General features: G+C 42.8%; 1 long non-coding RNA gene across 2 annotated transcripts; it reads right to left on the reverse strand.

Annotated features, from left to right (window-relative positions):
• Positions 1 to 1284: 1284 nt before the first annotated feature.
• Positions 1285 to 6920, reverse strand: LOC122684382. 2 transcript variants are annotated; one of them, XR_006338016.1, is made up of 3 exons: positions 6710 to 6920; positions 3686 to 3791; positions 1285 to 2918 (listed from the first exon to the last, which is right to left on the reverse strand). It is a non-coding gene; the product is annotated as an uncharacterized LOC122684382 (long non-coding RNA). The 2 variants fall into 2 exon arrangements; XR_006338017.1 differs by lacking the exon at positions 1285 to 2918 and adding an exon at positions 3464 to 3535 and having other exon boundaries at positions 3576 to 3791.
• Between the last annotated feature and the right edge of the window lie 6523 nt (positions 6921 to 13443).

Below are 13443 nucleotides of genomic sequence, written 5' to 3' on the forward strand. Positions count from 1 at the left end.
AGGTTTTTCTTTGTGGGTTTAATCTGCTGTTCCTAATGACAGATGCTGTTGGGATCTTTTTGTTTGCTTCTTTGCCAGTTTTGCAGTTTTTGCTGTTACTGAATTGCCCATGGAAATCTTTGCCCACTTTCAAGTCAGATTATTTACTGTTATCATTGTACTGTAAGCTTTGCATATTCCAAACAAAAGCCCCCTGTCAGATATTTGTTTTGTAAATATTTTCTGTCAGTCTGATATAATCATTAATATTGTCTTTTGAAGGATGAAAGTTCATAATTTTCATATTTTCTCTATATACATAATTTATGCTTTTTTATATCCTCTTTAGGAACCTTTCACCAGAGAGGAGTTCATTAATCTTTTCTCCTGTGGCGTTTCTATAAATACTGGTAAACGACTTGACATTAACAGATAATTCCATGTAACAGCAGCAGCATGTATTTTTCTCAGGTTGAAATATTCATCAAGATAGATTATATTCTGGGACATAAAAATGATAAAAGAAGACATGCAAAGTATATCCTCATAGCACAATATAACTGCCTGGGAAATAAAAAGCAGTGTATTCAGAAAATATCTGAATATAGGGAAACTAAAGAGTACACTTCTGTATAACTCATGAATCAAAGAGAAGTCTCACACTAAATTTAAAATATATTAGGATAAATGAAAATACAGACATATCAAAATTTGCAAAATATGGATAAAACAGTGGTTAGAGGGAAATTTAGAGTGTTTGGGATATTAAATGCTTATGTTAGAAAATAAGAAACATCTAAAGTCAGTACTATTCCAAACATAACTGTGCCCATAAGTTAAACAACCTATAGAAATGTTAAATATATTTCTATGTACATAATGAACATTTAGAATTTGAATTTTAAAAATTCTATTTATAATGTAGCACTGAAATAAGTAGAATACTTAGGTAAAAATATAACAAAATAAGTGAAGCATCTAAATGCTGAAAACTATAAAACACTGATGAAAAAATTAAAAAGTTCTCAATAAATAGAAAAATATACGGTTTGTGGGTAGGAAAATTCTGTATTTTAAAATTGTTGATTCTTCCAATTCTCCCCCATTTAATCAATGCAATCTGTCAAATTCCAGGAAGTCTGTTTTATAGATAATAAACTGAATCTAACACTCACACAGAAAGCAAAGGAACTACAAATAAGGACAGTAATTATGGGGGAAAAAACAAACACATAAAGTATGGAATTTTGTAAACTCTCATGACCCAATTTCAAGACTCACTCTTTAGCTATCATAATCAATACAGTGTAGTGTAGGTATTGAGATGGACAATAAACCTGTGGTGCTGGAGAGTCCAGAATATTGGTGCATGACTTTTGTCAAAGGTGCAAAAGGCATTTCAGTTGAGATAGACAGTCTTTTCAATAAGTGGTGTGGGAACACTTGAATGTTCATACGCAAAAAAGAACATTGATCCATACCATGCCCCATATACAAACAGTCATTTGCAATGAGTAAACGTCTAGAGAAAAATACCAAGGAAAATCTGCATGACTTTGGTTTTGGTGGTGAGTTTATAGATACAGTACCAAAAGCTTGACTCATAAAAGAAACATTTGCTAAATTTGACTCAATCAAAATTAAAAACTTTTGCTTTGCAAAACACACTGTAAGTATAATGAAAAAGACAGGCCACAGACTTGGAGAAACTATTTACAAATTACAGATCTAATAAAGGGCTAGCATTTCAGAACGTTCCTCCCATCCAGCAGTGTGTCGCTAAAGTCACTTCCTCAACGTGGCAACACCACACATGTGTGGAGCCCCGAGAACTCTCCTTCCCAGCGGGTAGCCCTGCAAGGACAGAAGAGCCACCTTGGGGGACAGTTGGCTGCTTCCTCAGGTGAGAAACGTGCATTTACCGTGTGCGACAGAAATCCGTCTCTCGAACTGTACCTAAGTGAATGTAGAACTCATGTTTCCACAAAAATCTGTCTGCGAATGTTCATATCAACTTCATAACACCTCAGACTGGAGACAGCCGAGCTGCCCTGTGAAGGAGAGCGGATGAAAGCGCCGCTGTCTGTTCTCACCGTGGACGCAACTCAGCAGTGGGGGCCGCGCTTGCAACTCCCAAAGGTCACAGATGCACCCCACCTCCATCCCGGAGGTGAAGACGCCAAAGCCCCAGAGCTCTGTGCTGTGATTTTCCATCTGCATGACATCCCAGAAAAGGTGAAAATACAGGGTTGGAAGGGAGAGCGGTGGCTTCTCGGGGTTCGGGAAGGGGTTTGGTACAAACAGGCCACAGTCAACCATCAGAGCGATGGAATTCTGTATGGTACCAGATGGAATTCTAGCTGCATTTGTCAGATTCCAGAGAAATGTCAAAAGGCGTAGAAAAGCCAAAATAAAATGTACTGCAGGCAACGCAGAAAAAACAACCAACCAGAATGTAAGAGGATCTCAAGACAGAATGCAGACCGTGACAGATGGATCTGACTGTATTACACATGGTAACACATCTCACAAATTTGGATCCAGATTAAAGGAGATTTGGGGAAGAGTCTGCTGAGAATTTGCAGGACAACTTGAGGGGTCATTGGGTTAGCCACTTGGTGGTGCCAGAGTTCCTCAAATAAAACCTTGGCACCTCTTTTTTCTTCCTTTCCACGATGAAATAGCCTTTTATAGCAAAGACAGATTGGCCACTGGACTCAGTCATAAGAGTGGGAAATTTGCTGAACACAAGGCTGAAACATCTCTGTTGGTCAAGGGTTTATCACCAGTAAAACTAAAGACCACACAGGAGCTGGGCCTCGAGGGCTCCTTCCTGGATCCCATGTAATGACCCTGTGTAATGAGTTTTGACTGCGTCCTGGTCGTTGCTTGGCTTTTCTCAGAACCAACTGGGACTTTTACACGTCAGAGATCTTGACCTGGACAGCAGAGCAAGAAAATATACGAATAAATGCACTTATGTCCGTTCTCAGTGAAGAAAACATACAGATGTCCCCAGCGTTGCCTGGATTGTCACAGAGCCTGGAGTGAACCTGCCACTCATGCGAACACCTTACCGTCCTCCTTGCACAGAGGTCCCCCAAGGAGGCTCAGAGCTCACACCACCCAGGAGGCCTGGCGCTCCCAGTTTCCCTCCGTGAACGCAGTTCACGCTTGTGACCACGATCCACACCCCCTAGCAGTCATGAACCTTCACTGCATGACACGGGTGTGTGTTTCACTAACGTCAGATTTTTCCCGCCCAGTTTCCAGCTTTGCCTTACTGCAGGCAGATAAAGTCAGTGACTTCATGCAACATACTCGGTCACATAGCCTGTGGGTAGAAGCTGCCTTTTCTCCACATGCTCCGAAGATGCTCCTACTGGACCCGGAACCTGGAGACCTGTCTTTTCTGACAGTGAAGAGAAGACCAGGTCTTGAACTCAGGTTGGGAGAGCCCCTGTAGGTCACTTATGATGACAATGAAGCTCCAACACAGAGGCTCCTGGACTTAGGTGTCCCCGGGGCAAAGCTGTGAGGTCTCACCCTGGGTCACCTGGACCACAATCCCACCAGGACATCTCACCCTGGGTCACCTGGACCACAATCCCACCAGGACATCTCACCCTGGGTCACCTGGACCACAGTCCCACCAGGACATCTCACCCTGGGTCACCTGGACCACAGTCCCACCAGGACATCTCACCCTGGGTCACCTGGACCACAGTCCCACCAGGACACTTCGCAGCAAAGGCTGTCAGCGATGTACCAGAAGACATCTGAGGGGAGGGTGCTCACCCCAAGACCTTCAGCTGAAGAACAGAATTGAAAAAAGTGAGTTGTTTCAACCAAGAGCCACTAAATATTTTTTAGATGGCTAGATAGAGATTGCCATGCTTCAAATCTGTATGCTTTTATTCCCCAGTCGTCTGACTGCTTTCATAACTTTTTGCATGTGTAAGCTTAATAGACACGAGTTTCTCAACTACCATGCCTGCAATACTCCTTCCTGCCTGTAGTAAGACTTTTCTACCCTCAGTTAGCCTTGCTATGACTCTAATTTCTCATTTTAATATTCTCAAAATTTAACTGACGCACATGATCAAAACAGCTCTTAGTTTTTTTCTCACTTCTTTTGGACGCCATCCAGACTCTTTTGGTATCAAAGTCTTGTAACAAACTGGTTGGTTTCCCAGGTAACTGTGCTCAATCATGAAGCGACATTTTCAATGCAAATTTAAAGATTGTCTCAAGGCATTTCTGAAAACCATTTTATCAAGAGAAACAGTTTGATAATCCGAACAAAAGTCAGTGAGGACAGTATATTGCTAATCTAAGTAAAAAGTTCATCTGTGAAGCAGGAGGAGTGAAGACTCACTTCAAACCTGCTTCCCAGTGTCACCAACCCTAAGTGACCTCACTGCTAAGCAGGCGGTCCCCTCACTCACACTTGCATTCTACTCCCACTTCCAATACAGGGAGCTAGGACTTGGCCAAGTGATATTTCTCCTTATTGCAGGAAATCTAATAAACCAGGTTTGCTTATTCAACAAGCCTGTGGACTTGTGTGGAGTTGATAATCGACCCTTAATTCTTACAAAGACATTAATTTGGGTGGTTGTTGTGCCACGAATTGGCTCTCGCCTTATTTCTCTTTCTTCCACTAGTGTTTTGGCTTTTGTAAGACCCTGACTCTGCGGAGGAGAATTAGTGTGGGGTCTGGGCACTCCGAGCAGCCCTGGGGAAGCACTAAGGCCTGAAGGTTCTTAAGCCACAGCACGCAGATTCGCCGCTTCCTCGTACCGACTCTTCTCACAGCATGTGTGCATGCATCATACAGTCATGTGCATGTGCCTCACGGCACACACGCGTGTCTGGCCTTGTGCATTCACTTCAGTGGGGTATGTAAAAACAGTCCTTTTGTCTTTTCCATCCTTCTGGAAAGTCTTTCCCAGAAAGATATGTGCATTGGTACTGAGTGCGTGTACATGGACACATGTGTGTGATGGCGGTGGGTTAAAGATCACCAAGCTTTGAAAGGTAACATAATTTGCTCAAGGCCACACAGTACATTTAAGAACTAGAATTCATATGTTTTGAAGATGTAATAGAAATAGGGGAAAAATCATAAAATGAACTCATACATATAAAGCTTAAATCTTCACGCAAATGTATTGATAGACATGTGTACGTGTGCTCCGTCATGTCCGGCTCTGTGACCCCAGGGACTGTAGCCCACCAGGCTCCTCTGTCTGTGGGATTTTCCAGGTAAGAATACTGGAGTGAGTTGCCATGCCCTCCTGACCCAGGGATGGAACCCGCGCCTCTTGTGTCTCCTGCCCTGAATCCACCCTGACAGGTGCCACCTAGAAGGCTGTGTTTTTAGGCAGAGCTCACTTATTAGATTTCATCCGCGAAATTCCAGTCTATCCAGAGCTCCTGAAGTTACATGGACTGACCTTTTCTGTAACTGAATGTTTTCATAGTACTGAAATTGAAGTACAAAGTACAAACTACTCAGATCAGTGGTTTGGTCGGTCCTCAGTTATGTGCCATGACAGCCATTTTTAGTCTGAGAGGCTGATACCCACCCACAGTCCCTCTCTGTTCCCTCCACATCCCTCCTCCAGCTCTAGGCAGCTTCTAGCCAACTTTATGTCTCTATAGATTAGTCTACTCTGGGCATTAGATATAAATGTAGTTTTATAATTTATGAACTTCCATATTTGACTTCTCTCACTTATAGCATTCTCAAGGTTCGCCCAAGTTGTCTCCTGTGTCAACTTCATTTCTCTTAATCAAACTGATTTTTTTAATCTTTCAAAGCTCTACCTTTTCCCTGTTCCACTGAGTTCATGAAACTTTTGAAATACTTTTAACGAAACGTTTCAAGTTACCATTATCAGAAAGAGTAACACACAACATTTGAAAACAATGTGCCCATAAACAAATTTCTTTGAAGAGCTCAATTGTTAGTGAAAATTCCTTGCCCAGTGGAAATAAAATTAGAGTGAGGAGACTCAAAGTTAGACTACAGTTCATGATGGGAAAAAGATCTGAGGCATTTACTGGAAAATCGACTCCTGACCATGCGCAACAGGGCGTGAACTCTGGCCGCAGAGAACTCTGAAGAGGACACATGGGCGTACCCATTAAGTGCATACATGGGAAGTCGGTTTTAGTTCAGGAGATAATCTTAAATATTTCAATACATGCATGGTGACAAATTCCAGTTTTATGGGGAGGAAAACCAGCTCTCCAGAAAGGCACAGGGTGAAAAAGGCAAGAGCGGGAAGGGGTTACGCTGAGGCCAAGGGTCTTCTGGTGCCTCCCTGCCCTGCAGTCTGCTGTCTCATCCCACCCACCTCGGTCCGGAGACAGAGGAGAACACATGGAGTTCACCTCCAAATGGGCTAATGCATTCCCCAGACTTCTTTCCACCCGGTCTAAATATAGCAACCCAGGCGTGTGGAGAGAGTCCTGATGGGCGGCAGAAAGTGCTGGCTCTGTCTTGGGTGCTCTCTGGAATCTCAGATAGACGGCTGTAGCTCTCTGACCCTCAGATTCCTCAATTACGAAATTCTGGCTTTTTATAATGGCTAATTAACATGCCAAAGTCCCAGTCCCAGGCCTGGCTTGCTGCAGATCCTCCATAAATTCCACTTGAAGTAGATTCCAAGGGTTCTTTGAGAGAAAGACAGCTTAAGAAAGGAGGTTTGAAATAACTTACCTGCAACCTCTGGGAGAAGCTGTGAGCACGCGAGGTCTCTGTCTCTCAGTTGAACTGTGGCCCACGGTCGCTGTCCTCGGCAGCGTGAGCTGCTGATGCAAAGACCACGGTGTCCCCTGTGACCGTCACTGGAGTGGCTGCCGTTGTCTCGGGAGCTCCGAGATGCCAACTGTTTCAAAGCTTTTAATTCCCTCAGTGTAGGCAGCTTCCTCACTCACAGTTGTTTCTATGTGATGCTTTGGGGCATGTAGCCGAGAAGCTATTTTGAAAATGAAGAATGGATGCTTTTCCCTTAAAAAGAAGTCTTTCCCTGGAAAGCAGGGGCACAGAGATAGGAGGTCCCTCTCCTCACATGCTTGAGGCTTTCTGGAGATGCCTGGGGCCAGGTGTGTTGGTATTTACCAGTAAACGCCCCGTTCTCAGTCTTCAGCTCTGCCTGGAGGTCCCGCGGACGGTCAGTCCTGATCAGGCGGCTTTGTGTCTGCTGACGGGACGGGGCAGCCCTCCCTGGGGCTGGGGTTTACGCTTCCTTAATGGCTAATAGCCGACTAATTAGAAAAGACCCTGGTCTGGGAAAGACTGCAGGCAGAAGGAGGAGAGGGCGACAGAGGATGAGATGGTTGGATGGCATCACCGACTCAGTGGACGTGAGTTTGAGCAAACTCCAGGAGATGGTGAGGGACAGGGAGGCTTGGCGTGCTGCAGTCCATGGGGTTGCAAAGTGTCAGACATGACTTGGCAAATGAGCAAAGCAACAACAATGGCTAATAACATTGGGCTTCCTTCATTTGTTTACTTTCCATCCAAGTATCTCCGCTGGTGACATGCCTGCTCCAGCCTTTTGCCCGTTGTTTAATTGGTGGTTTGTTGTCTTATTACTGGGTTTGGGGAGTCCTTAGACACTTGAAGCGTGAGCCTCTTCTCAGAGATGTGACTTCCTCCCAGTGAGTGGTTCCTCCCAGTCCGCGGTTCGTGTTTTTACCCTCTTGGTGGTGGGGGCTTTTTACAAGCATTTGCTCTTCATTTTGATGGTGCTCAGCTTAGCAATTTCTCTTCTTCTATCGTCATGCTTCTGCTGTCCAATTTTAAATCTCTTTGCCCAACTCAAAGTCACAAAGATTTCCTTCAGTGATTTTTACTAGACTTTGTATTCTTTATATTTTACATTAAGTCTGTGCTCTATATTGAGTTTTTTTTAAACACAGTATGAGATATGGATGGAAATTAGTTTTTGTATAAGATATCCAAATGTTTCAGCACCATCTGTTGAAAGGTTATTTTCTTTCTACACTGAATTATCTTTACATCTTTCTTGAAAATCAGTAGGTCATAAATATGTGGGTCTATTTCTGGACTATAATTCTATGTGTGTAACCTTACATCAACACCAGTTTTGTTTACTGTATCTTTATAGTAAACTTTGAAATTAGGTCAAATAAATCTTCCAGTTTTGTTGTTCTTCTTTAATGTTTCTTTGGCCAGTTTAGACACTTTGCATACCCAAACAAAGTTTAAAATAGGTTTTTCAGTTTCTAAAAATAAATAAAAGCCTCCTGGGATTTTTACCAAAATTACATTGCTTCTGCAGATTAATGTGGGAAGAATTTAGCACTACTGAGTGTTCAGTACCATAAGCGTAATATGACTTTTCATTTATTTGTTCTCTAATTTCTTTAAACCATGATTTTTACAGTTTTAAGTGTATGAGTCTTGTACATATGTTTACAGATTTATCCTTAAGAGTCTTGTTCTGATGATGCTATTCTAAATTACATTGTGTGTTCAATTTCAGTTTATGATTGTCTTTTATTGGCATACAGATTATAGCTATGTTTATATATTCATCTTGTATTATTCAATTTCTTTATGCTCATTTATTATAGTAATTTTTTGTGGATTCCATAAGATTTTCTACATAGATATTATCTCATCTGCAAATAAAGACAATTTTGCTTTTCCTTTCCAGTCTGGATTGCATTTATTTCTTTTCTTATCTTAATTTACTAGATAAAACTTTCAGTTCAAGGTTGAAGAAAAGTGATATGAGTAGATGTCTTTGTAATTTTTCTGAACCTCAGGGAAAGTATTCAGTCTTTCATCATAGAAATTATGTGAAATTTTTGTCAAGAAAGTTCTATTCCAATTTTGTTTATTATAATGAATGCAAGATATTTTCAAATGCTTTCTCTGCATCTATTGAGATAATTATTTGTTGTTGTTCAATCCTTGTGTCTGACTGTGACCCCATGGACTGTAGCATGCCAGTCTCCTCTGTCTTCCACTGTCTACCAGAGTTTGCTCAAATTCATGTTCATTGAGTCACTGATACAATCTAACCGTCTCATCTTCTATCAGCCCCTTCTCTTTTTGCCTTCAATCTTTCCCAGCATCAGGATCTTTTCCAATGAATAGGCTCTTTGCATCAGGATCTTTTCCACTGAATAGGCTCTTTGCATCAGGTAGTCAAAGCATTGGACCTTCAGCTTCAGCATCAGTCCTTCCAATAAATATTGAGTTGATTTCCTTTAGGATTGACTGGCTTGATCTCCTTGCAGTCCAAGAGACTCTCGAGTGTCTTCTCCAGCACCACAATTGGAAAACATCAATTTTTTTGGTGCTCCGCTATCTTTATGGTCCAACTCTCATGTGACCACTGGAAAAACCATAGCTTTGACTATATGACCTTTGTCATCAAAGTGACGTCTCTGTTTTTTAACATGTTGTCTAAGTTTGTCATAGCTTTCCTTCCAGGGAGCAAGCATCTTTTGATTTCATGGCTGCAGTCACCATCTACAGTGTGTTTGGAGCCCCAAAAAAGAAAATCTGTCACTGCTTCCACTTATCCCCCTTCTACTTGCCACGAAGTGATGGGACTGAATGCCATGATCTTAGTTTGTTTAATGTTGAATTTCAAGCCAGCTTTTTCACTCTCCCTTTCCACCTTCATCAAAAGACTCTTTAGTTCCTCTTTGCTTTCTGCTATTAAAGTGGTATCATCTGAGTATCTGAGATAGTTACTATTCTTCCTGGCGATCTTGATTCCAGCTTGTGATTCATCCAGCCCAGCATTTCACATGATGTCTTCTGTGTAGAAGTTAAATCAGCAGGATAACAGTATGCAGCCTTACTCCTTTCTCAACTTTGAACCGGTCAACCGTTCCATGTCCGGTTCTAACTGTTGCTTCTTGACTTATGTATATGTTTATTAGGAGGCAGGTAAGGTGATCTGGTATTCCCATCTTTTTAAGAATTTTTCAGTTTGTTGTGACACACACAGTCAAAGGCTTTAGCGTAGTCAATGAAGGAGAATTAGATGTTCTTCTGCAATCCTCTTGCTTTCTCCATGATCCAACTAATGTTGGCAATTTGATCTCTGGTTCCTCTGCCTTTTCTAAATCCAGCTTGAACATCTGGAAGTTCTCAGTTCACGTACTGGTGAAGCTTATCTTGAAGAATTTTGAGAAAAACCTTGTTTGCAAGTGAAATGAGCAAAACTGTGTGGTAGTTTGAACATTCTTTGACATTGCCTTTCTTTGGGATTGGAATGAAATCTGACCTTTTCCAGGCCTGTGGCCACTGCTGAGTTTTCCAAATTTGCTGGCATACTGAGTGCAGCACTTTAACGGCATCATCTTTCAGGATTTGAAACAGCTCAGCTGGAATTCCATTACCTTCACTGTCTAGGATGTCTGGCTCTAGTGTAATTCTATCTTATTTTATTACTGTGGTGAATTACACCAATCAATGTTAAAACAACACTTATTCCTGGGCTAAACCTCACTTTATCATGATTACATTGTTCTTTTTATATTATTAGAATTGTATTCAGACACATACATTCAATGAATGTATGCATTCATTCAGATAAAAAGTTTTGGTCTGTAAGTTTATTTATTATTTTTTTTATTATGATGGTTTTGGTATCAAAGCAATTCTGGCCTCAAAGAAACAACTTGGGAGTATTGCCTCCTCTTATGTTCCTGGAAGAATTTGTGTGAAGCTGGTGCTGTTTCCTAGATATTTGGTAGAATTTATCAGTGAGGCCACCTGGGCCTGAAAGTTTCTTCACAGTAAAGTTTTACATACAAATTTAATTTCTATAATAGGTTATCTATTTCTTACTGAGTAAGGTTTGGATGTATAGCTCTTTCGGGAGGTTTTTTTTTTTTTTAATTTCGTTGCTTTATTGAGTTTATTGGCATAAAGTTGGTTATGATAGTCTCTTGCTACATATTTAATATCTATAGAGTCTAGAGTGCTTTTACCTATGTCATTTGTCATTCCCAATATTGGTAAACTGTCTTTCTCTTTCTTTTTCCTACTCATTGCAGCTGGAGGTTTATCAGTTTTATTGAATTTCTCAGGGAACCAGCCTTTTTTTTCATTCATTTTTCTGTTGCTTTTCTGTTTTCCATTCCATTGATTTCCACTCCATCTTCAATGCTTGCCTTCTTCAGCTTACTTTGTTTCGGTTGCTTTTCTGTGTTTGGATTCTAACCCTGGAAGCTGAGGTCATGGTTTTAGCTTTTCCTTTTATCCCAGTGGAAACACCCCATGCTCTGGTTCTGCTCACGCCATCCCCGTGTCTGGCAGGTTTGTCTGTGATGCGCGCTCAGTCAGTTGAAAACATTTCCTATTTTCTTACTTGACTTATTTTTTAACATAGAGGTTATTCAGAAATACGTTTATTCATTTCCCAATATTTCAGTATTTTCCTAGATGTCTTTCTGCTGTTAATTTCGTGCTATTCTATCACCTCAGTCAACTACAGACAGTCCTGCAGTGGGTGCTGGCTATAGCTATGGGCCCTTTTCCCTTTCCATCAAATTTTTCTTACTACATTCTGAAGCTCTGCGATTAGACACCTGAACACTTGGGACTTCCATGTCACGTTGCCAAACTGACGATTTTATCATTAGGAGGCCTGCCTTCCTCCCCAAATGCACTGTGTGCTGAAATCTATGATATTCACACGCTGCTCCAGCCGTCCTTGACTGGTGTCAGCTCAGCATATGTATTTTTTATCCTTTGTGTCATTATGTTTAAAGTGGGTTTCTCGTAGGCAGCAGGTAGTCGATCTAGGTTTTTACATTTATCTAACATGACACATTTTGCATTTTAATTGGTGTGTCTGAACCATCTGACTGCGGCAGACTTGAGCGTTAGTCTGCCGTCTTGCTGTCTGCTTCTTCTGCGTCTCGTTTGCTCTTTGCTCACTTTTCATTGTTGGTTCTGGGTTGTGTTGTTTCATGGTGGTTGGGCTTCATGTCACCCACCTTTAACTCATCACAGCCCCTCCTTAGCTGACGTATCGTTTCACATACAGAGTAAGGACTTTCACCTTCACCTTTCCTTTATCTCTCATCGTGCATTTTACTTGTAAATAGTTTTTAAGAATTTAATCTTTTTGCTTTAAATATTTTTCTAATAAAACATTGCTACTGAGCTCCCCTCTGGAAACACTTTGGTCCTTTGAGGTCTTGCTTTTCACCTTTGCTAGAGGAGGGTATCCAGGGGGACTTTGATCAGAGGAGCTTTGCCCTCCTGGTGAGGTGACCCCCTGCCCCCCACAGCCCATCCCCACCAGGGTTCCACCCAAGCCCTGGAATTCACAAGTCTGGCCCTCTGATGGCTGGAGACAGACCTATCCCAGCGCTGGAAGATTGTTCCTGCAGATCTTGCGGGCAGCTTCCTCCTGGCCATGGACATCTGCTCACACTCATCACCAGAGAGTTCAAGGTGAACCTGAGTTCCAGAGTGCCTGCAGCCACCTCCTCCTTGCCCTCTGCCCTCTGCCTCCAGCTGCCTGTTCCTCCTCAGACCCCGGCTCTCCACCCAGGTTGGAGGCTCGGCTGGGGTCACCTTCCAGACCCCTCCTCTAGGCAGGAGCTTCGGAAACAGACCGGGTCACCTCTCGGGTTCTGTGCCTCAGGGGGACGCTGCTCCTTTGTAGCCTGACTTTCAGGGCCTTAAATAGGATAGTTCCATGTATTAAAATCGAACACAAAGGGAGACCAAACCTGAAAATTCCCCGAGCAGACAAAACCAGTTCTCACGCCGGTGAAGTTACTCTCGCTTCTTTTGCAAGATGAGCGAGGTTATCTTGACCTGGGTCACTTGCTGAAAATCCTCAACAAAACTTTGTTACCCAAGTTTATACGTGGTCACCCCTAACCAAGTCCCTTTAAGAGAAGTCTGACCAGCAACCCTTCGCTGTAAGGAGCAGTCTCTGCCTTCACACCGTGTAAGGCGGTTTATAAAACGCGCTGACCCTCACTCCCTGTTCTGGTTTGAGTGCCCCCGGGGCTGCAAACTGCCTTTCTGCCGCGAGCACAGTAAACATTTACTAATTACCCCCAGTGAGTGAGCTCCGGTTTCCTCCTGTCTTCTACAAGCTTCACGCACTCCCTGAGTGGTGCTCCTTTGACCCCGGTGGAGTCTCAGCCTGCCTGGATGCCCCCGGCGCGGGCTCCTCCGTCCCTCTGGCCCTCACCCTTCCTTTCTGGCCCCACAAGACGGTCCAGACTCACGCCACCCTTCCCCTTTCTTACCTCGAATCCACCTGCTCCCCAAGAAGCCCAGACTCTTCTCCCGGAAGGAGGTTGAGAAGCCTCATTTTTACTGAGGTGTCATTGACTGATGTTGTGCGAGCATCAGGTGTGCGGCCCAGTAATTGAGACGGACTTCTCCCAGTCAGCCTGGCTCTGGAGCCAAAGACGCTGAGGGCGCTGCAG

The sequence above is a fragment of the Cervus elaphus genome, chromosome 26, assembly GCF_910594005.1.
Source record: "Cervus elaphus chromosome 26, mCerEla1.1, whole genome shotgun sequence".
NCBI classification, from domain to species: Eukaryota; Metazoa; Chordata; class Mammalia; order Artiodactyla; family Cervidae; genus Cervus; species Cervus elaphus.